This window comes from Heterocephalus glaber, unplaced genomic scaffold (genome assembly GCF_053883595.1).
Source record: "Heterocephalus glaber isolate CG9 unplaced genomic scaffold, H.glaber_assembly_v1.0 deba00001454, whole genome shotgun sequence".
NCBI classification, from domain to species: Eukaryota; Metazoa; Chordata; class Mammalia; order Rodentia; family Bathyergidae; genus Heterocephalus; species Heterocephalus glaber.
The window spans coordinates 16724248-16747514 of record NW_028258303.1 but is presented as its reverse complement, the minus strand read 5'-3'; the positions used below and the strand labels follow the sequence as shown (position 1 = coordinate 16747514).

General features: G+C 32.0%; 1 protein-coding gene across 2 annotated transcripts in view; it reads right to left on the bottom strand.

Annotated features, from left to right (window-relative positions):
- The window catches only part of Cfap299 (cilia and flagella associated protein 299), a 595444-nt gene that overhangs the window by 183913 nt on the left and 388264 nt on the right, over positions 1-23267 (bottom strand). The gene's annotated exons all lie outside the window — the stretch shown is intronic.

Genomic DNA, 23267 nt, shown 5'->3' with positions numbered 1-23267 from the left:
CCAATACTTAACCTACAGAATCAGAGAAAACAATTCTAAAAAGAAGAGACCTAGAATAGCAAAGACAATTCTGGGAAACAAAGGCAAGGCTGGAGGCATCTCAATCCCTGACTTGAAATTATACTACAATGTTACTGTGATAAAAACAGCATGGTACTGGGAAAAAAAAAAACAGACCTGAGGATAAATGGAACAGATTAGAAGATGAAGAAACAACTCCGAATATACTCAGCCACCTTATCTTTGACAAAGGAGCCAAACACCTTCACTGGAAGAAAGATAGCCTCTTTAGTAAATGGTGCTGGGAAAACTGGCTTTCCACATGCTGAAGTTTAAAACTAGACTTGTATCTGTCACCACTAAACTAAAATTGAAGTGGATCGAAGATCTAAATATTATAACAGAAACACTAAATCTGCTGGAAGATAGAATAGGTAAAATTCTTGAAGACATTTTGTAGGCAAAGACTTTATGAACAAAACCCTGACTGCACAGGAACTATCAAAAAGAATCAACAACTGGAATTTCATATTATTAAAAAGTTTTTGCACAGCAAATGAAAAATTACCAATAGAGTGAAGAGACAACTCACAGTGTGGGAAAAAAAAATTTGCCAGCTGTTCCTCAGAAAAAGGACTAATATCTACAATATATAAAGAACTCAAAAAACAATCAGACACCCCCAAATTAAAAAACCCAATCCAAAAATGGGCCTCTGAAATGAATAGAAACTTCTTAGATGAAGAAGTAGAAATAGCAAACAAATATATGAAAAAATGTTCATCATTGGTCATTTGAGAGATACAAATTAAAACAACACTGAGATTCCATCTCAGCCCAGAAAGAATGCCTGCTATCAAGAAATCAGCCAATAACAAATGCTGGTGAGGCTTTGGGGATAAAGGAACACTTCTTCACTGTTGGTGAAAGTGTAGACTGGTGGAACCACTGTGGAAATCAGTGTAGACATTCCTCAAAAAACTAAAACTAGGTGTTCCATTTGACCCAGCTATTCCCTTTCTTGTTATCTTTCTGAAATAATTAAAAGCATCATACTGCAGTGATATATGCACACTCGTGTTTATAGCAGCACAGTTTATAATAGCTAAATTTTGGAAACAGCCCAAATGCCCATCAATTGATGAATGGATAAAGAAGATGTGGTTTTTATATACAATAGCATACTACTCTGTTGTATAAAAGGATAAATTTGAGACATTTCTAGCTAAATGAATAAACCTTGAGACCATACTTTTAAGATAAATTGGGCACACATGTTTAAATACTGCATTGTTTCTCTGGTGTGAGAAACTGAAAAATGGAAATGAAGACCAATAAGTATAATGGATATTGTGAAATGGGAAAAAAATATTCAAATGAGAACAAGAATAAGAGAAGCTGGAAGGTGACAGGAAAGAAGGGACAAGAAAAATAAAGAGAATAGATGAAAAAAATGGAAACAATGCTTTTGTAAATAAGAAAGGGAAGGGAAGAGAGGGTGAAGGGAGCGGAGGGGAATGGGAAAAAAGAGAAACGAGATATATCATGTATATATTCAAATTCCCTATGATCAGTGTTATCATTATGTATATCTAAAATGTAGCAATAAATGTTTTGCTTCAAAAAAGTTTGCATGCAAATTAAATTATTTTCAAATATACCATAGGTAGAATTAGCCAGCAAAGCCATTTGGATGTGCAATCTTTATAATAGGAAGGTTTTGAATTACAATTAAAAAAACAAATCAAAAAATAATATTTTCACCAAATGGTGATATAACTGAAATATACACTTATATTTAATATATATAACTCATGCTTTCATTGGAATTGATTGACGGGTTAAGGATTTGTATATTGTCTACGGTATCCTCTAGGAAAGGAGTAAAAGCGTGAGTACCTAAAAAGTAAAAGAAGGAGATATGAAATAATACTAAATGTGAGAAAATGAGAAATTAAAAAGACGAAGCATAAGATATGACATATGGGTTAAATACAAAATATTGAGTATGGTGATCAATTTAAACCTTAATTAATCTGTACTTCCAATAATTATACAGGGAAAATCACACTAAATAGAAGACAAAGAAATGAGACATATTTTTAAAATCAATTATTTTATCTTAATGTATCTAAAATAAAAATGCTTGCATGTAAAAGAATAGGAAAAACACACCCTACAAACTACAAAAGTTAAGCTAGTATCACAAGTTTAACAGTAGAAATTAAGAGAAAAGGGGCATTACTAAAGATAGAATAATTCTCAATAATAACAGTTTTAATTTAGCAGCAAGATGTAATAATTCTAAATTTGAAAGCCACTAATAACTAAATGTTAAAATATGCAAAATAGAAGTTAATAAATATGACTAAAAAGTACAATGGCATGGACATATATAAAACACTATACTTAGGCCAGGGATTTAGCTCAGCGGCACTGCGCCTGCCTGTCAAGTGCAAGGTCCTGAGTTTGATCCCAGGTACTGCAAAAAAAAAAAAAAAGAAAAGAAAAAGAAAAAACAAAACAAAACAACAACAAACCACTATACTTAATTACCTAAGAGTACAACTTCTTTTTAAATACTCTCTAAACATTCAGCAAAATTGATCATATTCTTCACTATAAAAAAAATTCTCAATAAATTTTCAGGGGTGAATATACTGTATGATCATAGTGCAACTCATCTAAAACTCAATAGCCAAAGCTTGAATCTATTTGCAAGTTTTTAGAAAATAAAAATTTGTAAATTCCCTGTAGGATAGGGAAATAATAGTACAAGTATGGAAACAATAGTACAAATATATTTATAAAAACTTTTGGGAATCAACTAAATACATGCTTAGAGGAAAATAAATAGCTTAAAGTACATATTAAAATAGAAAAAAGAGATGAAAATCAATTATTTCCAAGCAGTCATCTCAGAAATAGTAAAACAACAGAAAAATAAATAAAAGTACAATTTTAAAAATAAAGATATGGGCTGGGGCTCAGTGGTTTTGCAGCCTGCTGCACAAGCACAAGGACCTGAGTTCGATTTCTGGTACCAAAAAAATAAAATAAAGATAAATATCACAGATAAATTTAAGTTTGATAAAAATAATAACAGGCACTGGTGATGCAGATCACTGAATGAAAGAAAAGAGTGAACATAAATTTAACAGAAGAATGGAAAAGAGAACACTGGTTTAAAACATACAGACTTCAGAAAGAACGTAAAATGATATTACAAACATGTTTATGCCAGCAAACTGAAAAATCTGTGAAGATAACAAAATTTCCAGAAAATCACATCCTACCTATGTTAATATAGAAAATAATTTAAATAATTTAAATCCATAGTCTTTTCAGCAAAACTCTGGCTCATAGTTCCATCGATAGATACACTTCGTTAGTCACTTAAAGAAGAAATTGTGTTGGTATCATACAAACTCTTCCAGAATATAGAAAAGACAAAGGATAAAATATATCCAGATTTGTATTATGGGTCCAAAACAGTCTTAATGACAAAACACTAGAAGATTATTGCAAGAAGAGAAGATTATAGGCTTACCTCATTGATTAATATAGCTGCAAATATCTATGTCTAAAATAATGTGACCTTACTAGTCTAGGTTTTCTAATATTAGAAAATCAGTTGATATAATTTTACACATTAAAGGAATAAAGAGAGGAAATGGAATGCACATCTCAAATTACATCCAGAAGAAAACATATATAAATTTGATTTAAAATATCTCAGCAGAAATAAAATTAGGAGGAAATATTCTTAACAAGTAAAATTCTAAGTAAATATCATAGTAAAAAGGAAAATGTTACAATCTTGCCCTCTGATAACAGAAAGAAAATATTAATGTCACATATTAGCTCTTCAATTCAATCTGTAGTAGAAAGCCTTGTGAATGAAATAAGGAAAGAAGGAAGGGAGAAAAGAAGGAAGACAGGAGATCATTTATGAGTTTTGGAAAGTAGAAGTGATAATTTCTTAGTACGTGATATAATTATGTATATACAAAATGAAAAATATTTTTTAGATTAAATGAATTAATCTTTTACTCATTTAGTTTGATAGAAATTGAGGCTTTTAAAAATCCATTCATACTTCTGATTTACCAGCCACAGAGAATTAAAAAATGATATTTCAAGTTATCATTTATAATAATAATACATACTTACAATTAAGTTTAATGCAAACTTTGATTCATCCTGCTACATAATATCACTAGCAGAGGAAGCAAATCTAAACTGTTAAATATCTATAAGAAAAAAGCAACCCAATAAAACCTTGGACAATTGCTTACACACAATTTTAACTTGTCAATAAACATATGAAACTATGCTCAACCTCATCGAATATCTGGGAAATGTAAATTAATTCCACAGTTAGATATCTCTGCAAATGACAATCTTAAGTTTTGATGAGAATGTTGAGCAACTGGAAGTCTCAACACAATTTTGGGAAGAATATGAATGCCTAAAATTAGTACAAAGAAATGTTAATTATTTTCTACTAAATGAGAAGCTAACAACAATGTATGACCCAGCAAGTCAACTGCTAGGTATATTTCCTTTTGCAATTCATGCAAAAGACAAATCCAAGAAAGCTCATCTCTGTGTTGTTCAGAATTGCCTAAAGCTAGAAACCAACCCAAAGGCCTGTGGGCAGTGTAATGAATAAACACATGAAGATATATATTATTCATAACAGATTTTTCAGTGCTCCACCCATATCTTATGAAATCCCTCTGCTATCTTCACAGGTTTACTTCAACTTCAGATTTTAGGAATACAATTTACCTGTCCCCAGAGAGCCACAGGGTCTGGAAATTCATGTATCTCATGGGCAACCCTTAACCTAAGAACAACAGGGGAAAGTATGTAAGCCTCCCTTTGCCTCCACCCTTGATCCCACCCTTGATGAAGTCAACTTGCTCCCTTGCAGAGCACCCTGCAAGGCTGGATAAGCACGGCTCTCGAGACTCAGCCTTATGGTGTGCCTTTGTTTGGCCTTCAGCTTCCTGATCCCACTCCCATACTCACTTACTTCTTCCCCTGGGATTTTTATTAGGAATGATAAAATCATTTTAATAAAATTCCTTGCCTCAGGTTCTATGTCTGTAGAACACAGTGTAAAACATATTCAAATGTCAAAATGAACAGTGTTTACTGCCCATTACATAGATGAATCTCACAACAGTTTTTACGTTTTAGTTTGGAACAAACCGAAATTAACCCAGAAGAGCATATACTATATTGTGTATTTATATAAAGTTTGATGCCTCAGAAAACTTATCTATGAAACTGGAAGTCAGGATAACTGCTTTGCTTTGGAGGAGTGGAATAATGTACTAATAAAAAGCACAAAGGTGTCTTCCTGAATGTTTCTTTCTTCTCCCGGGTGGTGTTTATCTTCACATACTCACCTTGAGCTATAGATTTAGATCTGTGTGTGTTTCTATATTCAATAGAATATTTAAATAAAAATTATAAAAGTTAACAGCTGTATTTTAACTGCCATAAAAGCTATAGCATAGTTGAAGCTATCTACAAATCATCTATTACCAACCAACAGTTTATCACATAGATTTCAAACTTAAAAAGTACATATTCTAAAATGAGACACAGAATCCTTAAATAGATAACAAAATAGTTAAATTAGACCTTAATCATAACTACTTAAATAAACATAGTAAACTGAACACACATTTAGAGTTCCTTGGTTCCTTAGAACAAGAAGGGATTAATAGGTATGAGACAATTAACAACTATTTAGTAATTTTGGTTAATGAAATTACACCTTCATCACTATTAGCACTATTATTTTGTCTTAATATTCAACTTTATCATTGGCAGCATAAACAAGAAAGTGCCCTTAATAAAGTACTCTATATGGAATTGCAGTGTTATATTACTTACAAAGCATATTAGATTTTATCATTTGGGAAATTTTTCAATTTAAAATACATGAAGTGCCCCTCCCTGCAAATGACAGATGCATTACTTGAAAGTGCTCTTACTATCCTATTTTACAGATACGTTAAATTAATATGTAGAAAAAATAGCAGTTATTATTGTTGTAACTAAGATGCTTCATTTGAGAATACAGAAATAATTATGGACTGGGATGTGACTCAGTGACAGAGTTCCAGGCTAGCAGGCATGATACCCTGGGTTTGACCCCCACCACTTCAAAAAGAAAGAGAGAAACAGAAAGTGAAAGAGAAAGAGAGCAGTGGGGTGGGAGAGAAAAAAAGGAAGGATGAATGAATGAATTATGGAAATGAGAAATATAGGCTGAATTTAAACCACTCTGAATATTTGTTTTATAAGAATGTAAGAATGTTATGTTTTATAAGAATATAATAACATTATGTTTTATAAGAATTTTAATAACATAAGTTCTAATAATTGAAAATGAAAAAACTTGAATCAGAACATCAGCAAATACTTATAATTTTCCACTTCCCAGTTAATTTTCAAAATCTAAAATAAAAAATTTTCTTTTTATAGTACCTATTTCTCATACTTCAATTCCTTATTGCAAAATAGCAGTGAAAAAGGTAAAACTGTGGGGGAATGTATCAGGGCATATACATTTGGAAACAATTTTGGAAAAAGAACTTCATGCATATGCTTATAAGTGAAACTTTTTTTAATACAAAATATTTCTTTGAATTAAATATCAATGCAGAGAGTGAGGCATGTTTCAGTATTACTCAAGCACAAATAGCAGCTAAGGACATTACGTTTAGCTTGCTACTTGAAAAATTAATCTTACCCATACATATGACATTATTATAGTCAGTATACTAAGTGGTGACTTAAATTGTTCAAAGTCCTAAAATTCAGCTTGTCATATGTGATGACATTTATATAATCTTGAGTATATACTCCTCCCAAGAATCTCTCCTGTATTTCTCTGGCTAAATGCGAATGTCCCATTCTTTTCATATTCTGATTTGCTCAGACTTCTACAGAGTACATGTTATGGGATGAATCGTATCCTCTGTGACCCTTCAAATTCATATGTTGATGTCTTAACATTCATTACTGCAGAATGTGTTCATAATTGGACATAGGCATTTAAAGGGGTAATTGAGATAAAATAAGCTTATATACCTCACTCTAACCTAATAAGATGTGTCCTTACAAGAAAAGAAGATCAAGATATTGGCATACACTTTGAGGCACGATGCTGTAAAGATACTATATGAATATAGTCACCTGCAAGCCATAGAAAGGCTTAGAAGAAACACATCGCAAAACAACACTTTCATTTCAGATTTTCAACCCCCAGAAATACAAAGTATTTCTGTTAGTTAAACCACCCGGTCTACAGTGCTTTGCTCTGGCAGCCCTAGCAAAGCAAGATAGTACATATACATGTATGCTATGTGGTACCAAAAGGAGTACATATGGGGATATATTAGTCCTTGGAAGGCAAGGATCTCCTCTTCCTCTCATTCTTCTTTGCTTTTCTTTTGAATTCCTGTATTCCCTTTCTCCTTCTCTTATGGTGCCTCTCATAGTCCTATTTATCTCTCAATAAACTTTTTAATGAATAAAAATTAATTACTGAGTGGAAATTCTCACATTTACAGAAGGCTGAAAAAATTTGGAACTACTTTAAGAAAAATAAAAGTAAAAATAATAAGCTGAAATTTTCAGTTAATAAATTATAAAAGATAAGAAAATTGGAGAGACAATTATCTTCTTTAAACAAAGGCCCTCACTTCGATTTTAGCTATGTCAAAAAGCATATACTTGATCGCCCTTGAATTTTAAATTATCACGCTGCCTGGGAATCCTCATAGTCCTTTCCTTCTTTCTCATTTCTCAAGTCTCTATTAGAAGTTGACAAGTGAAAGTTGTACCAACTTCTGAAACTCTGAACATGGTACTAACCTGAAACACACTTTCTGATTTTCTCTTTCTTAAAGACAGTTTAAGCAGAGCCTCACATAATCTAAAGCACATTTTGTTTCTGATGTTTTGGCTACATGATCAAACTATGATATTGACAAAGTAACTGGCACATGGGCTGCAGCTTTCAACATGACCTAAATCAAACACAAAGCCTCTGCTGTAAATAACACTAATGGTTCCAAGTCCATGAAATAATAACAGAAAGAATAATTAATGATCACTGTGTTTTCTTATCTGATACTGAGGTGAACTGTCATTGGTATTGAAAAATTATGGCTAAATTCCAAGTCCATGAAGCCACAGGTGCATTCCCATTATATAGGATTTATGATTCTTATTAACTGATCTCTTTGTTACCATGCATGTAATGAGCTTCAAAATGGTATTATCTCTCATGTAAACTTAGGAATTATAATACAGTAAATCAGAATCTACAAGGGCTAACAATGACACAAGTATTAAAAGTATAATTTTCTTCCAATTTAAGAATGTAAAGTACATAGCAATTTATGATCTAGACATATCAAACATATTATAAATACTTTAAGATGCTATCATTTAAAATTATTTTTAAAGATAATCCCAGAGGAGTGGTAAAAAGACTTCTACGTTTTATAGTTTGAATTATTTGTCATGTGTTCGTTTACTTATTTCAAACATTATAAAATTAGCTTTCTGTATATGCTATATTTTAAAATGTATTTCAAGTATTAGCAAATAATTTTAAATAAAAACTTACTTTTGTCAGTTTTATTTTAGTAATTACTAGACTTACTATTCACTTTCCAAGTACCAGCTACTGTGATAATGACAATACCTTCTTTTAGTTCTCACAGCAACCTTATAAGGTGAAATACTTTGTCTTTTTACATTATACACGAGGAACTCCAGACAAGGAGAGATAAAGTAACTTGAGTAGACATTATGTCGGATAATGAAGATTCAAATCCAAATTGTAGATTCCAAAGCCTTATATGCAATATTACTCATTATTGCCTCCCAGGTATTAATATTGTTTCACTAACTATTCAACAAGTGTTGTAAAAGAAATAGATGAATGTTTTCTTTCTCTTTAATGAAGTATAAAATATAAGCAAATACATTATAAATATATATACACACAAATATGTATACACATATACACGCACAAATATGTATATGCATATACCTGTATAAGTGTTGCCTATAAAATAGTGATACTTAAATAGTTAAAGAGAAGAAACTTATCATATTCTGTAGAGAAAGGGGACATAGAATACTTAAATAGAAAGAAATATGGCATTTATATGGTTGTTTTGAGTGGTGACATATGATGATTTTAATATTGGTATTTAGTAGTGATTCAATATGATTTATATTGAATAAGTAGAATACATCATGCTATTTTTTCTGTTTTCTCATTGACACTGTAGAAATTTAGTATTTGATAATAAAAATTTATTAAATAATGAATATTTATATTTTATATAGATATTAAATAATGAACTAAATACTATATTATATATGATATGAATTATTTTATATGAATATAATATGTATAATATATGAAATATATTATACAATATAATTATTTATAAATATTAAATAAATAATTTAATAAATTTAATATTATTTTAATATTTAATATTTGTGAACATTTTTGAACATGTATAATGTTAGGTCCCTATAAGACACCTGGCTACAGATACAAATCATTCAGTTAGGTGTATAGATTAAAAATTTCAAAAATATTTGACTTGAAGATATTAATGTGAATGAGTGAGTCATCAACACGTTGATATTTTATTTTTGGTAAAAATAAAATAAATAACCCTGTCACTTACTTCATTATCACAAATAATAGCAAGGCTGAATACATGGGGAAATGATTAGAAGATATCATCTCTATGAGAAGGCAAAGCCAAAGCTAGTTGCAGGACTAAAAAATAGTGACAAAATTGTGCACAGAATACTGATAACATGATATCTCCTAAGAGACAAAATGACTAAACACTGTAAGTAGAATTAATTAGAATAAATTCCTAAACAGTAGAAAAAAGTATCTAAATAAACAAAAAATACTGCAGTGGTAATGAGAAAACAGAAAAAAATAGCATGATATATTCTACTCATTCAATATAAATCATATTGAACTGCTACTAAATGCCTTAAAAAAAGGTGGTGTATTCTCATGAATATAATTTAGTAGGGAAGACAGATGTCATCAAGGAGAGTGTTGAGAGACGAAACTGGAGAAGTCTGCAAGGACTAAGTCATACTTGATTATTTAAACCTCATTAAAGGATTAGGGTTTTGTTATTATGCTAGAGGCATGGAAATCATTGAAAGGGCTTAAATGTGGGAGTGATAAGTTAATATTTCCATCCATATAGATAACTCTGTGAAGAAAGATTTAGAGTTGGGATGTATATGTAAGAGGACTATTGATGCTATCTGTCTATGACTGGATGAAGATTTGAGCAAGAGATCTACAAAGAGGTAGAAAGGCAGCATTAGTGGACATAATAAATGAGAGATGGACAAGAAAAGATAAACTAAAGATGAAAAATGATAGTTTTCTTGAGCTTGGACTAAAGGATATATGATGATAATATTTACCTGGGTAGACAGGGAAGATTTGCAGAAAGTTTGAGTTCACTTTTGGACATGTCTGATGTTAGGTCACTATAAGACACCTGTTTAGAGATACGAATCATTTAATTCTGTGTATAGATCAAAAATTTCAAAAATATTTGACTTCAAGATATTAATGTGAATGTGTAAGCCATCAACATGTAAATGACAGCTAAAGTCATAATTAAGAATAATAATACGCTAGAGAAATAGTGCAATTAAAGTCTAGAAGAGAAAACTGTATGAATTTCACAATTTCAAGGCAGGTATTATAAAATTTTGCAAAAGAGCCTGATAAAGACCAATAAAATCAGTTAACTATTTCCTGTTTTAGGAAGGAAATGGGCAACACTAATTGAGCTAATATGTAGACAAATATGTGGCATACTTCTGATATAGGGGGAAGAGATGTAACTCCCAAACCTACTAGGTATCTGATACTAGGTATCAGATACTAGGTATCTGAAACCCAAGTTTGTGTTCTCTAAAATCACTGAATGAATTCTAGGAACAATGGAGGTTAAGAGTAGGAAAAATTTATTGGGAGAAAGAAAGCTTCTGCCTAGGAGAGACAGAAGGGGGACCGGAAAGTGGGTTGCCCGCCCACCCCACTCTTCAAAGATGTTTTATACAGCAAAGCCATGTGGTGAGGCGGGTACAAAGTGGGACAAAACTGTAAGACCCAATGGAAATATACAAGGTGGGCATGAGGTGGGACAAAACCATGACCAACCAATAAGATTACAAGTACAGTCACACAGGTAATATTGATTAAATGGGGATCAAATGGGAAGACAAGTCACATACAAGGAATTTCCCATTTAGAATATCAATCACTGCTATCTATCTCTAGGGGAAGTAGTACTTCTTTTCCTTTTTATAATGTTAACCAGTGAATGTGCCTCAATTGTTCTCCATGTTGGTTCCTTGCTGTGTTGGCTCCTGGAGGTCTGATGCCTTAAGGGAGGCCCTGTCTACCTGCCAACAAGACATCTAATTAACTTACCTATCTATAATACTTCCATGCCATTTTAGAAGATGAAAATGTAAATAATGAAAAAGAAAGGAGAGTAGGCAGAAGATTATTCTTATTACTGCCCACATGATCTCCAGGGAAGAGAAAATCAAAACTATTTTCAGAAATTTACTGTCTATTTTATATATAAATATTCTATCATAAGGAAAAGATTAACAAATTGGACATTTATATTGAGAGAACTTGTTCATTAAGACACCATTAAAGAGGGCCGGGGATTTAGCTCAGTGGCACCGCACTTGCCTTGCAAGAGCAAGGTCCTGAGTTGGATCCCTGGTACCAAAAAAAAAAAAAAAAAAAAAAAAAAAAAAACAACATTAAAGAAATGGTAAAGTAAGCTATGCAGTGAGAAAGATTGGTATTTACAATCTTACATAGAACTGGCAGAGAGTCCCAATACAAACTATGTAAAGAACATTACAAATTAATAAGCAAAAGGCAAGCAATAAAAAAAATTGGAGAAACATTCTTGTCTTCCTCAAAAAAGACAGAAAAGTGGCTAATACATTTAAAACATGCTCAACCCTTTTAGCAATCAGTGAAATACACATTAATATCACAATATGGTAATTCTAAAAATAAAAATAAACTCACCAGAATGACTAAACATCCCACAATCCTAATTTTAGATGGGTGATTAACAATTGGAAGTCTCACATACTTCTGGTGAGCATGTAAGTTGTTAAAACTTCCATGGAGTAATTTTAATATTTCCACTAAATATTAAGCTAACAATAAACCATTACCCAGAAATTCTACTTCTGGTTATACTTCATATAGTAATATATGCACAAGTTCACCATAAAAGGATGTTTATGGAATATTATTCATAAAAATCAAAAAGAAACATCTTAAATGACTGGTATTTGTCTATCCCTATTCATCTTAAACTTTCTCTTACAAAGTTCTTTCCATTTTAAAATCTTATTTTACAAGAACTATGTTATTTTTCAAACACATCACATCAAACTCACTGAATAAAGAATCCTCAATCAGAAATAATTTCAAGGAAATACAATTTGTGTCAGAATGGACCAAGCATCTGTTATACAACACAAACACATAAACAAAATCATCACTCATTGGCTGATAGCTGCCTGTTGCTATCCCAAGACAAACTCCAGGGCTGGGGCCTGTAGAAATCTGGACAGTGTCATTGTAAGGGAGGAGTGCATCAAGGAGTTTGGAAGAAGAAAAGAGAAAGAACAGCATAGCCACAGTTTTTTCTTGGGAGATTGGTTTTCACTAATCTAAATAAGTAGCCAGATAAATGTCAGGATTTCCATTGGGTACGATAAATCTTTATTATTCCACCAACATTACAAATATGTACCTACTAGCTGCTCAACAAAGAAGAACTTCCTGTAGAGACTGCTAATAATCCTGAAAGGTATACAGAAAGCCTTCAGCTAACAACTGCACACTTTGAAGGCACAGCACAGTGTGTGGGTAAGTGCCAACAGTCTCAACACTCTTTTTTTTATGTGACTGCTCCTTGTTAACGTAATTTGATTAGTAGTGAAATCACAGACACAGTTTAGAGCTATTGCCTTGGCAATGTATGTATGTACCGCTTTAGGGAAACAGTGCTGGATGTCTGGGATATTGTCCATAGATATGCTAATGTAATGGCATCTGGAGTAAAACCAAAAGATGAACTCATCTATAAGGTAGCTGGGTTCTAAACACAAGGCTGCTATTTATTTTTTCAGTGAATAATTTTCTTGAGGCTTCCGTGTGCTCTACCTCTTAGACTTCCAAAGCCCAAATCAAACAAGTTTAGATACAAGAATATTTGTCCTTTTATACAACTGTGAATTCTGACATTTTGTTTTGCTGCCTTTGCAAAAATATGTTTAGGAAAATTAGCCATATTGAAGGATTCAAAATTTAATGATTTTTTTCTTACAAAACAACAAATAGTGAGACCATCAAATGAACCTATATTTCCTATAATTATATAATCAGAAACATATTCAGATTAAGGCAAGGTTGAATTTTACTAAAGTGAGAACAGCATACTCCCTTAACAAAGACATTAGTTAATACTTGTTTTCATGACATGTTGCAATTTTCTAAGTGATTTTACTTAGAGCCGATATATACTAGATTCAATTAATAACCCTAAAATATCATTTATTACATTGGTCAGTTTTTCCATTTCTGACACAGAATACTTCACATACACAACTTAAAAGAGGAAAGAATTATTTCTGCTTACTGTTTCAGAGGTTGTAGTCCATGGTTGCTCTGCTCCAAGATAGAAACATCATGGTAGAAGGGCATGGTAGAGGAAAGCTACTCAACTCATAGCAGCCAGGAAGCAGAGAGTACAGGAATAGAGTCCCAAGAAAGATATACACTTCAAACTCAGTAACCTAATTCCTCCAGGCAGGCCCCATCTCTAACAGCATATTCAGCTATCAATGTTAGGGCCCCATGATCTAATCACCCCCTAAAGCTCCACCTCTGAACACATGAGCCTTTTGGAGGCCATTTTTGATCTGCAATATTTATAAATTAAAAACATTCTAACTCATAGATGGTGTAGATACAAAAATCATGTATTTAAAATAAACTAGATTTTAATCAAGAAAGCTAGCTAGGATTTTGGTCAAAAATTTTTTTGTTCAATCTAAATTTTTTATTTTGTACTTAAAGGTAATATTCCTAATGTGCCAGACTGTATTATTTGCGCCTCAATTACATAATCAACTCATTAGAACATGAGAAGCATCAGTTGATTATTCAGTATGTATTAATTACACATCTTTAGTATTTTTGGTTTCTTATTCTATTTGTGGGATCTCTTTCATGCAAAATTGCAACCTCAGACCCTGGAGCGGAAAAGGAATTATGTTTTTGTATTATGTATTTATTCATAAATTACAGTAATTATTGAACTGAGATATTTCTGCCAATTTTTAAAATCTATTCACCTTTTAAATCATCTTAATCTTTAGTGTCTGGTGCAGGTATCATCACTGTTGTGCCTTCTTGCTTAAAATAAATTTAGTTAAAAAAAGCAACTGTTAGGCTAGTATCAGTAAAAAACTGAAGCACTATGGAGGAAGTTCATTTGTAAATTTCTTAGAAATACATGGAGCGTATATTAAATTTTAGAGTTCATTCCATATGTGAGATTTTCTGATCCTTTGCTTAGTAACAACTTGAAGGATATTTTAGCCTTTGTAAACTACTTCAATATATATCTTGGACAAATAAATTTTTATTCTTATCTGATACATTTATTAGTTATTTCTTTTCCACTAAACAGGATAAATGTTTTTTCTCATTTGAATTTACAGGTCCTATCCTTCTCTTTACATTCAAGTCATTAAAAGAATAAGATTTGGCCCAGAGCAAAATGAAACAGGTCTTCTCTATATTTAGATATATTTTATGAATATATGAAAACTTCTTCAATGGAAATGTCAAGTACATCAAATGATTTCAGTTCTTTTTGACATTATTGTAATTATATTGTAATAAGGCAGGACATATCAGCTAAACTATAAAATAATGACAATCAATAAATTCACCCTGGCAAAAGTTATAAATTGCCTATATACTACAGATGATAAAATTATGTCTGCAAGGATTTCCTTGCCCCATCCGACATTTACCAGTGATTCCCTCAGCTGTTTTCTTCTTCTATCTTCTCTGCTTCTCCATCTTAGTAAACTTAAAACTATCATCCACCTGCTTCAGATGAACTTTAAATTGACTCAAAAATAGAGACTTCTTCCAAAACCAAATTAAATAGAGAGCAGAAAGGAGAAGCAGAGAACATTAGATTTCCTTTAGGCTCTCTGCCTAATTCTTCTTGGGCTCAAAGCCCAGTTTCCAAAGAATCTATTCTGGTTTCTTTAAAGCCATGGATAAAAAGGCCAGTATTTATTAACATGATCTCTCAATCTTATCTAGCTTGTCATATTCAGAAGAACATTTCCTAGTTTCTAATTTGTTTTGTTAATGGCCTATTTTGTGCACACATGCTTTGAATGGGCTTGATTAGTTTACTCTTCAATGTCTAACTGAAAAATGCATTACAAATAAGACTATATGCTATTTCTTGCTATTTTCACTCTCTACTTGAATGCAAGTCTGGGAAAACAGCTGCCTTTTTCAATACTATAGAATTAACTCTTGTTTGGCTATGAATGGAATTTTAATCATCAGTTGCTTGGGGGTGATCAACCACTAAGGAGCTATACCATCTCTACTACTGGAGGAAGTAGTGTCAACCTCTTTGATGCCACCTTTTCAATTTGATGATCAACAAAATATGAGAGAGAGAGCTCTAAAAATTTATATAAATTATTTATTCAGAGAAATGACTACTTACAGAAATAATATCATTCTAGTGAAACTTTATTCAAAAAAATATTACTTTCCTTAGTATAATATGCATTCCTAACTAAATATTTTCACAACTTAAATAGGCTTACTTCTTAAATTAGTCATTTTTAATAATTTCTATTAAGATTCAGTTTGTGCCCAATTCTTTACATACAGTATCTAATAATATTTTTAAATCTATTTTTTAGTAGTACCTTTCTGTCAAAGAACTATATTAGAAAGTTAGCATGCTTAATATCTTTTAATCCTTACCTTGCTGTTAAGTAGATAGTGGCCATTTAATTACCAGTTATCTGGCTTTAGGAGATTAATTTATTTGCCCAAGTCCAAAAATCCCATAAGTAGTTGAGCCAGATTCAAGAATAGGTCCCATTGGCTTGCTGTGATAGTCCCAAATTTATCGTGCAGGAAAATCCCAAGTTCTAACTTGAATCAACTCAGTCACTACACCATAAACCTTTCTACTCAGAAGGTATGATAACCAGAAATATGTAGAAAATTTGGATAGAAATTGAATTCCTTGGGAGATTTCTTAAGAAACACATAAAAATCTCCATCACATTAGTCACTTTTAGACACAACTGCAGGCACCCACAATTTAAAGGAGAGGTTTAATTTGTCTCATGGTTTCAGGAGATTCAGGCCATGGTTGGCTGACCTCAAGGCAGGAACATCTCAGCATAAGGGAGTTACTAAGCAAAGATGCTTGGTCCATGGATGTCAGGAGCGGTGCCAGAGAGGAAGAGCCCAAGCATCACACCCGAGTCATGCCTTTATGACCCATGCAGACATATGCAGAAGTGTGCTTTACTAATTTCCTGGTGATTTAATCCAGTCAGGTTGACATATCACATTTAGGGGTCACACTAAGGAATATTCTGACCAGGACTCATTAGTTCTCAAAAGAATCAGTGTCTTCAAAAGCAAGGCAAGTCTGATAATACAGGACAGGCAGGAAAGGTAGTATTAGGAGGTATGCAAACTAAATGTAATGAGAGATAGGACCATAGGACCCTAAGAGGGAAAAAAAGCCTTAGGCAAAAACTTTGGAATTCTGAATAAAATATGGACATCAGTTAACAATAACAATCTAGGATGTGTTCATCAACTCTGACAAATGTGTCATACTATGGTAAGCTATTAGTAACAGATTAAATTGAGAATGTGGCATATGGGAATCTGCACTATCATCACACATTTTCTGTAAATCTGAACCTATTCTAAAAAAAGCTTAATAACAAGGTAAAGCAAATACTACTCTGCAATTTACTTTTACTAAATAAGATCTTTAAACATAATTCTCAAACTGAACATAATATTTAATGAAGACATAGTAAAAATACTGAAATTATATATGGTGCATCATATCCATGTATAATATCTCAACCTGTAATTTAAACTCATTAAGGTTTGGTATATATTTTGTCTCAGTTTGCCAGTCCTCTTACTAATACTATTTTTATACAACCTGTGCCACTATTTTCATATTTATTATCATCAAGGCATGGCCTTTCACAAGCTCCTTAATTACTCTCAATCTATTTCCTTGTGAGAAAAATAGAAATGACAATATGTAACTCACAAGATTCAGGTTAGGATGAAGTGAGACACTGATATCAAGTCTACTGTAATACCTTCACATATGTAAGTTCTCAAAATATATTGCTGTCCTGTTAAGTATTATCATTTTTAAGTGTGAAAGATCAAACTGTTTTATACCCTGTGTGTAACCATCTAAAAACTTTCTAAGGCCATACAGAGTAGATAAGAAAAATCCTTTTTGATATTTTACTGCAGGATCAGCTGAGGCACATAGCATCTGGGTGAATCACACAACATGAGTACCGACATGGTATGACAAAATGATGTGCAGCATTTAGGGAAAGTTACTTTCACTGCCTCTTACTCATTCACGTTCCTATGACCTCGCAACTGTCCTACACTGTGGCCTTATTTTTGACTGTTCAATCTTTAGCCAAATGAGTTGTGTTGGGTTAGAGTAGATAGAAATAAATACTGCACTTGAAAGCTCTCTTTCGTAAATGTGAGTCTTGTTTGGGATGTTCTTATTCATCTGTCAGAAATGTTTTCTTATCCCTCAGGAATATTTACAGTTTCATGTAAGGTAGCCAAATCTCCCCCTCTTTTCCCAGTAGAGTACATTTTTGCATAACATTTAAAAAAATAAAGTTATCTACACTTCAGATGATTTGGGTCCTTTTTAGTCATGGAACTTACTTTACCAAGCCAAGAAGAAATTGGAGGTTTATCCTTATTAAAGGTGTTCAAATTCCTAACAAGCCAATGTACTTTTTATCACAGATATAAATGACTTATAAAGAATAATTTATGTGCTGGATAACTGTTGTGCAGTAATAGGTTAATAGAGTGTAAAGAATCATAAAAAGTGCCAGGTGTGGTGGCTCAGTCCTAAAATCTTAGCATTCTGGGAGGCTGAGGCAGGAAGATGGTGAGTTTAAGCCCATCAAAGGCAACTTAGTGAATTAGTGAGATACTGTCTCAAATTAAATTTAAAAAATAAAGTGCAGAGGATGTAGCTTAGCTCAAACACCCTGGGTTCACTTCCCACTACCACCAAAAAGAAAAGTTATAAAAGAAAAGTGAGAGGAGGGACTCATATGCACTATTTTATATATATATATATATATATATATATATATATATATATATATATATATATATATCAGGTTTTTCAAAAGTAGAGATCAATGCCTATTCATGTATTATCCATGATCCACCCATTGCCCTGAAAGTCTCCAATTTTTGTGAACCATACTAAATACTTCTGGGCTGTCTGGAGGACAGTCACAAACCCAGATGCTCAGAACCAGGACCTGACATACAGGTGCTATCCTTGAATTCTTCCTAGGGTACCCACACAATGGGAAAGCAACAGTAGTGCATCTGCTAAGGTCCTCATTTTGCTGTCTTTAAAATGAAACAAGTGTCTATAATGAAGAAATTGCCATTATATTTTCCTACTTTTTTCTCCTCTATCTTTTTAAAGAGAAAAGCATGAACATTCAATCCTTCTAACATGAATTACATACATATCATTGTACACATTTAAGACATACATAAAACAACCTTCAGTTTACACAAAATAAAAAGATATTATCTTTGTGAAAAATGCACATCTGTAAAGAGTTGCAAACAGATTGAATTATAATTTCCAAGAACAGCCTGAGTCCATATTTGCAATCTGGCAATAATCATATTTACTATAAATGATGAAAAATACCACTCATGTTATACATGTAGGCATGAAAGACCTTTAGATACATTTGCTTTTATAGCTTCTGACACATGGCAAATTAAGTCATATTTTATAGATTTCACTTCTTACTCCTCAAATACTACCGAGTAGCTTAGCTAAATCCTAGTCTCTTTTTAAAATTCCCTATTTAGATTAATCAAGAAATTAGTTTGTGGAAACTAACATTATATGCAATAGACCCACTACTGTATTCAATTTAATATTATTTTATATTTCTAAACATTTATTCACATATCTTAATGATCATCATCAAGTGTACTTTCACTTTTATCAGAGGTCAAGAGAAAGTCATAAGATTAAAGAAAAAATTATCTTTATGATGCACGTGGATACAATCGTATGCATGTATACAATCATATGCATGGAAAACAGTCCACATAAACATAAATTTATCTAAAGTCTCCAGTTAGGAGATGATAATTAAACCTCCCTTCCTCTTACTTTTTATAACTGTCTAGAAACAAGTTACAGATAGTTTCTCTTATCTTTAAGTCCAACATTTTTGCTAAATGTTTTTGTGCTGCATGAGATCATTACTTTTACATCTATATGACAGGTTACAGGGTCATATACCAAAAGCAAACACAGTTAATGTGAAAAACATCCCTCACTTATAACCACATATGACAATATTGACACACTGATGTCAAGTATATTCATGAAATTAAATTCTTATCTAATAGTTATATTTAATTCAAAAATTAGAGTTTGGACAAGGATTTGGATTTCCTTTACGGGAACAAATGAAAACTCTATATAACTAGACATGTATTTTCAAAAACTAATATTTACTATTTCCTTGTATGTTTTGACTCAAAAATCTCATAAAATAGAAACAGAAGAGTTTGGTTTACTTACAAGGGCAATATATCTACTAACATTTATCTCTTATGTGGTGGTGAAAAAACACTCTGCTGTTTGCTATTAGCTAGTTTCATACAATTTATCTTAAAGTATTTCTAAAAATGCTTGAAAATGGCTTGAATTTATACACTAAAACATTATATATATATTTATCCGGGTATGAATTGAACAATATATTAAATGGATATTAAATTTAACAACAAAGTAGACATGAGTTACAAATGTTACAGTAACCAAGTCAACTTATGTGACACATTCTAGGAAAAATTTTTATCCAATAGTAGCTAACCTTTTTTTTTTAACCTTTTTTGGGAACTTGAGCTTTCGAGCAGGCAGCAGAACCACTGAGCTATATTCCTGGCCCACTAACCTTTTTTTAAATAAACAGTCCTGTCCACATGTGTCTAAACTATGTCTTCTTGCTTGATGCACCAAGACATACTGCCAAAAAGTTACATTTTCTGTAAGATATATCATTGCCTCTGCTTTGGAGATGAATTTGTGTTGTTTTCAGCTTTTAGTAACAGATCATTGAGGCTAATACATCAAATTCAATTAAGATAAACTTCACTTTTTGAACTTTTCTGATTTACCTGGACATCCAGGGCTGACTTTTCTATATGTCACTCCTATCTAAAGTCACATAATTTTTAAAACCATCTCACTTGTAGAAAAAAATTATAAGTTTTATTGTCTTAATTATCATTTAAAAATCTCCAAGTATCACTTACCAAAAGAGTCTACCCATTCTCTGATCTCTTAGTTTTCTTCAAAACACTTAATCAAGGGTGACACCATTTTTCCTAGCTGCCTATGTATCATGTATCTATCATCAATCAATGAGAGAAATGTTCATGGTCTATCTCCACTATTCAACTACTACAATGAAACTTCCAAGGAGTAGAGGACTTGTTGTATATTCTGTTATGCCTAATATTAGAGTAACACCTGATATTTATTAGAAATATAGTAATTATTTTTTGAATAAATGAATATAATGCCTTTCTTTAGGTACTGACTTCGGTTATCTAGAAGACTGGTTATCTAGATACTTCTTACTTTTGCTTAATGCCCTATGTTAAACTGAGACAATATTAGGTAATCATTAAAAATGGTATAATAGAAACATTAACTTAATAGTTTGCTGAAAGTTCAGTCGTGTGCTTTTTAAGTTATCACCAATAATTAGTCACAGACATTCAAGATTATTTCTGTATATTACATATATATAGATCTCAAAATTATTTCAAGCAGAATTTACTGTATTTTCTCAAAATTACAGCCACATTCAGATGACAAGCAACCATACCAGTAAGGGCATAGTTACAATTAACTTTTACATGTATATTGATTTACACATTTTGATGATAATCCATACCAAGCACTTTAATAAGCTGTATGTTCATGAAGGTTAGAAAACATCATTATATTTATTTCAAGACTCTTAGAAGATGACGAAAATTTTAAATTGAAGTACTTCCTTCTTGGTTCCTTTCCTAAATAACATTTGTTGAAGGTCTATTAAAATTAAAAAACAAAAAACATTTCCATCACAAGGATTACATAAGAAAATGAGCTCAAATTCTTAGAAAATAACAAAATGATTAGTGCTCAGTGCAAGGTCTCAGAACAGAGACTCTTTTCTGCAGGAGACTGATCTTGAAGTTAGAAGATGAGATTGTTCAGAAGAAGAGAAAGGTAAGAACATTTAGGGGCAATTTTTTCTCTGGTTCTAAATGTTATACTGTAGTAGTAAGAATTAAGATTACGGTGTTCAAAAGACTTTCTTTCTAGCTGCTGATACTTTATTAAGTAAATGGAAACTCACATATTTTCTAACTTGTGTGTGACAGCACTATCTTCTGTTTCTAGTAAAAACTGAAAGAAATTTCTCATTTATTAAAAAATTGAGGAATTGACACTAATGTATAATAGAACAGTCATTCTATGCCTCTGCAAACAGTGAACAGAAACTCACAGTTGAAGGTGTATGATTCTCAAAGCAAACACCCAGAGAATCAATGGCTTTTTTCCAAGTAAACAGCAAGGTTTATGATGAAAAACCATTAAACTGAATCATTTCCTTCAAATATTCCACCCTTTCTGGGACATGTCCAATCAGATTGGTCTTTTTCCTGCTTAGAGCTTCTACCCTCAAAACACACAATACTGCTTTTTTAATACAGGGACATCTTTGCACAACATTTTAAGGAGAAATAGCCCATAAAGACAAAGGTTTATGAAAGCTTTTAGTGATAAGGCTTCCATAAACTTTGTTTTCGTCTTGTAACAAATACAGGACAGAATAATAAATTAAGAATTGCACATTAAAAACTAAGTCACTGAAGTGCCAGGGTGAAAACAAATGAGAATTTTAAAAAATCAGAATTTTTTTTTAGAATTTAATACTTATGAAGTGAACAGGTGATAATCATGACATTATGAGAAAAAGCAAGAACAGTTGTTGAAAATCAACTTGAGGTTGCCATAATTTTAGGCCAATAAATTTAAAAATACAAGGTCACTCACTATTTGATTATAGTAAAATCAAGGGGGAACTTTTTTCCTTTTGGCTAATTGATCTTGTCATGGCAGTGCTAAATGAGAGGATTAGAGAAAACAAGCAGATGGAGTCAACAGTCACAGTGGTAACAGCCAGAGATAAGGGGATTATACGGAAACAAAAACATGTTAAGCATCAACTGCACCTGCAGTCACTAAAGCTTGGTAATGGCCAGTGGGTCCAATATAAACCAGAATGCTGGACCTCGTGTAATTAGAAAGCTATTTTACAAGCCATTATGGCACATTTCTGCATGCATGCCTTCCCTTTTATTGTTAGTGGAGATTTGGAGGAAAAACTGCCAGTAGGCATGTTTTAAATGCAGAAGATCTGGTGATTTTATTGTGCCTGTTTTTGTTTACCCACATATTCTAAGTTAACATTTATTTTAGCAATATGCAATTGCCTTGTATCAGTTTCAATATGTGATTTGATTTGGTAATTCAAAGTTTTCAGAGGTTAAAATAAATAGAGAAGCCAGGCATTGTTGCTTTCACAAGAATTTTCTTTTATATTTTCCAAGAGAAAAATTAGGTGTTACCTTTAAATGTTTACTGAGAAAAAACAGACATAAAATTATCAGATGGCCAAAATAATAGTAGATACAA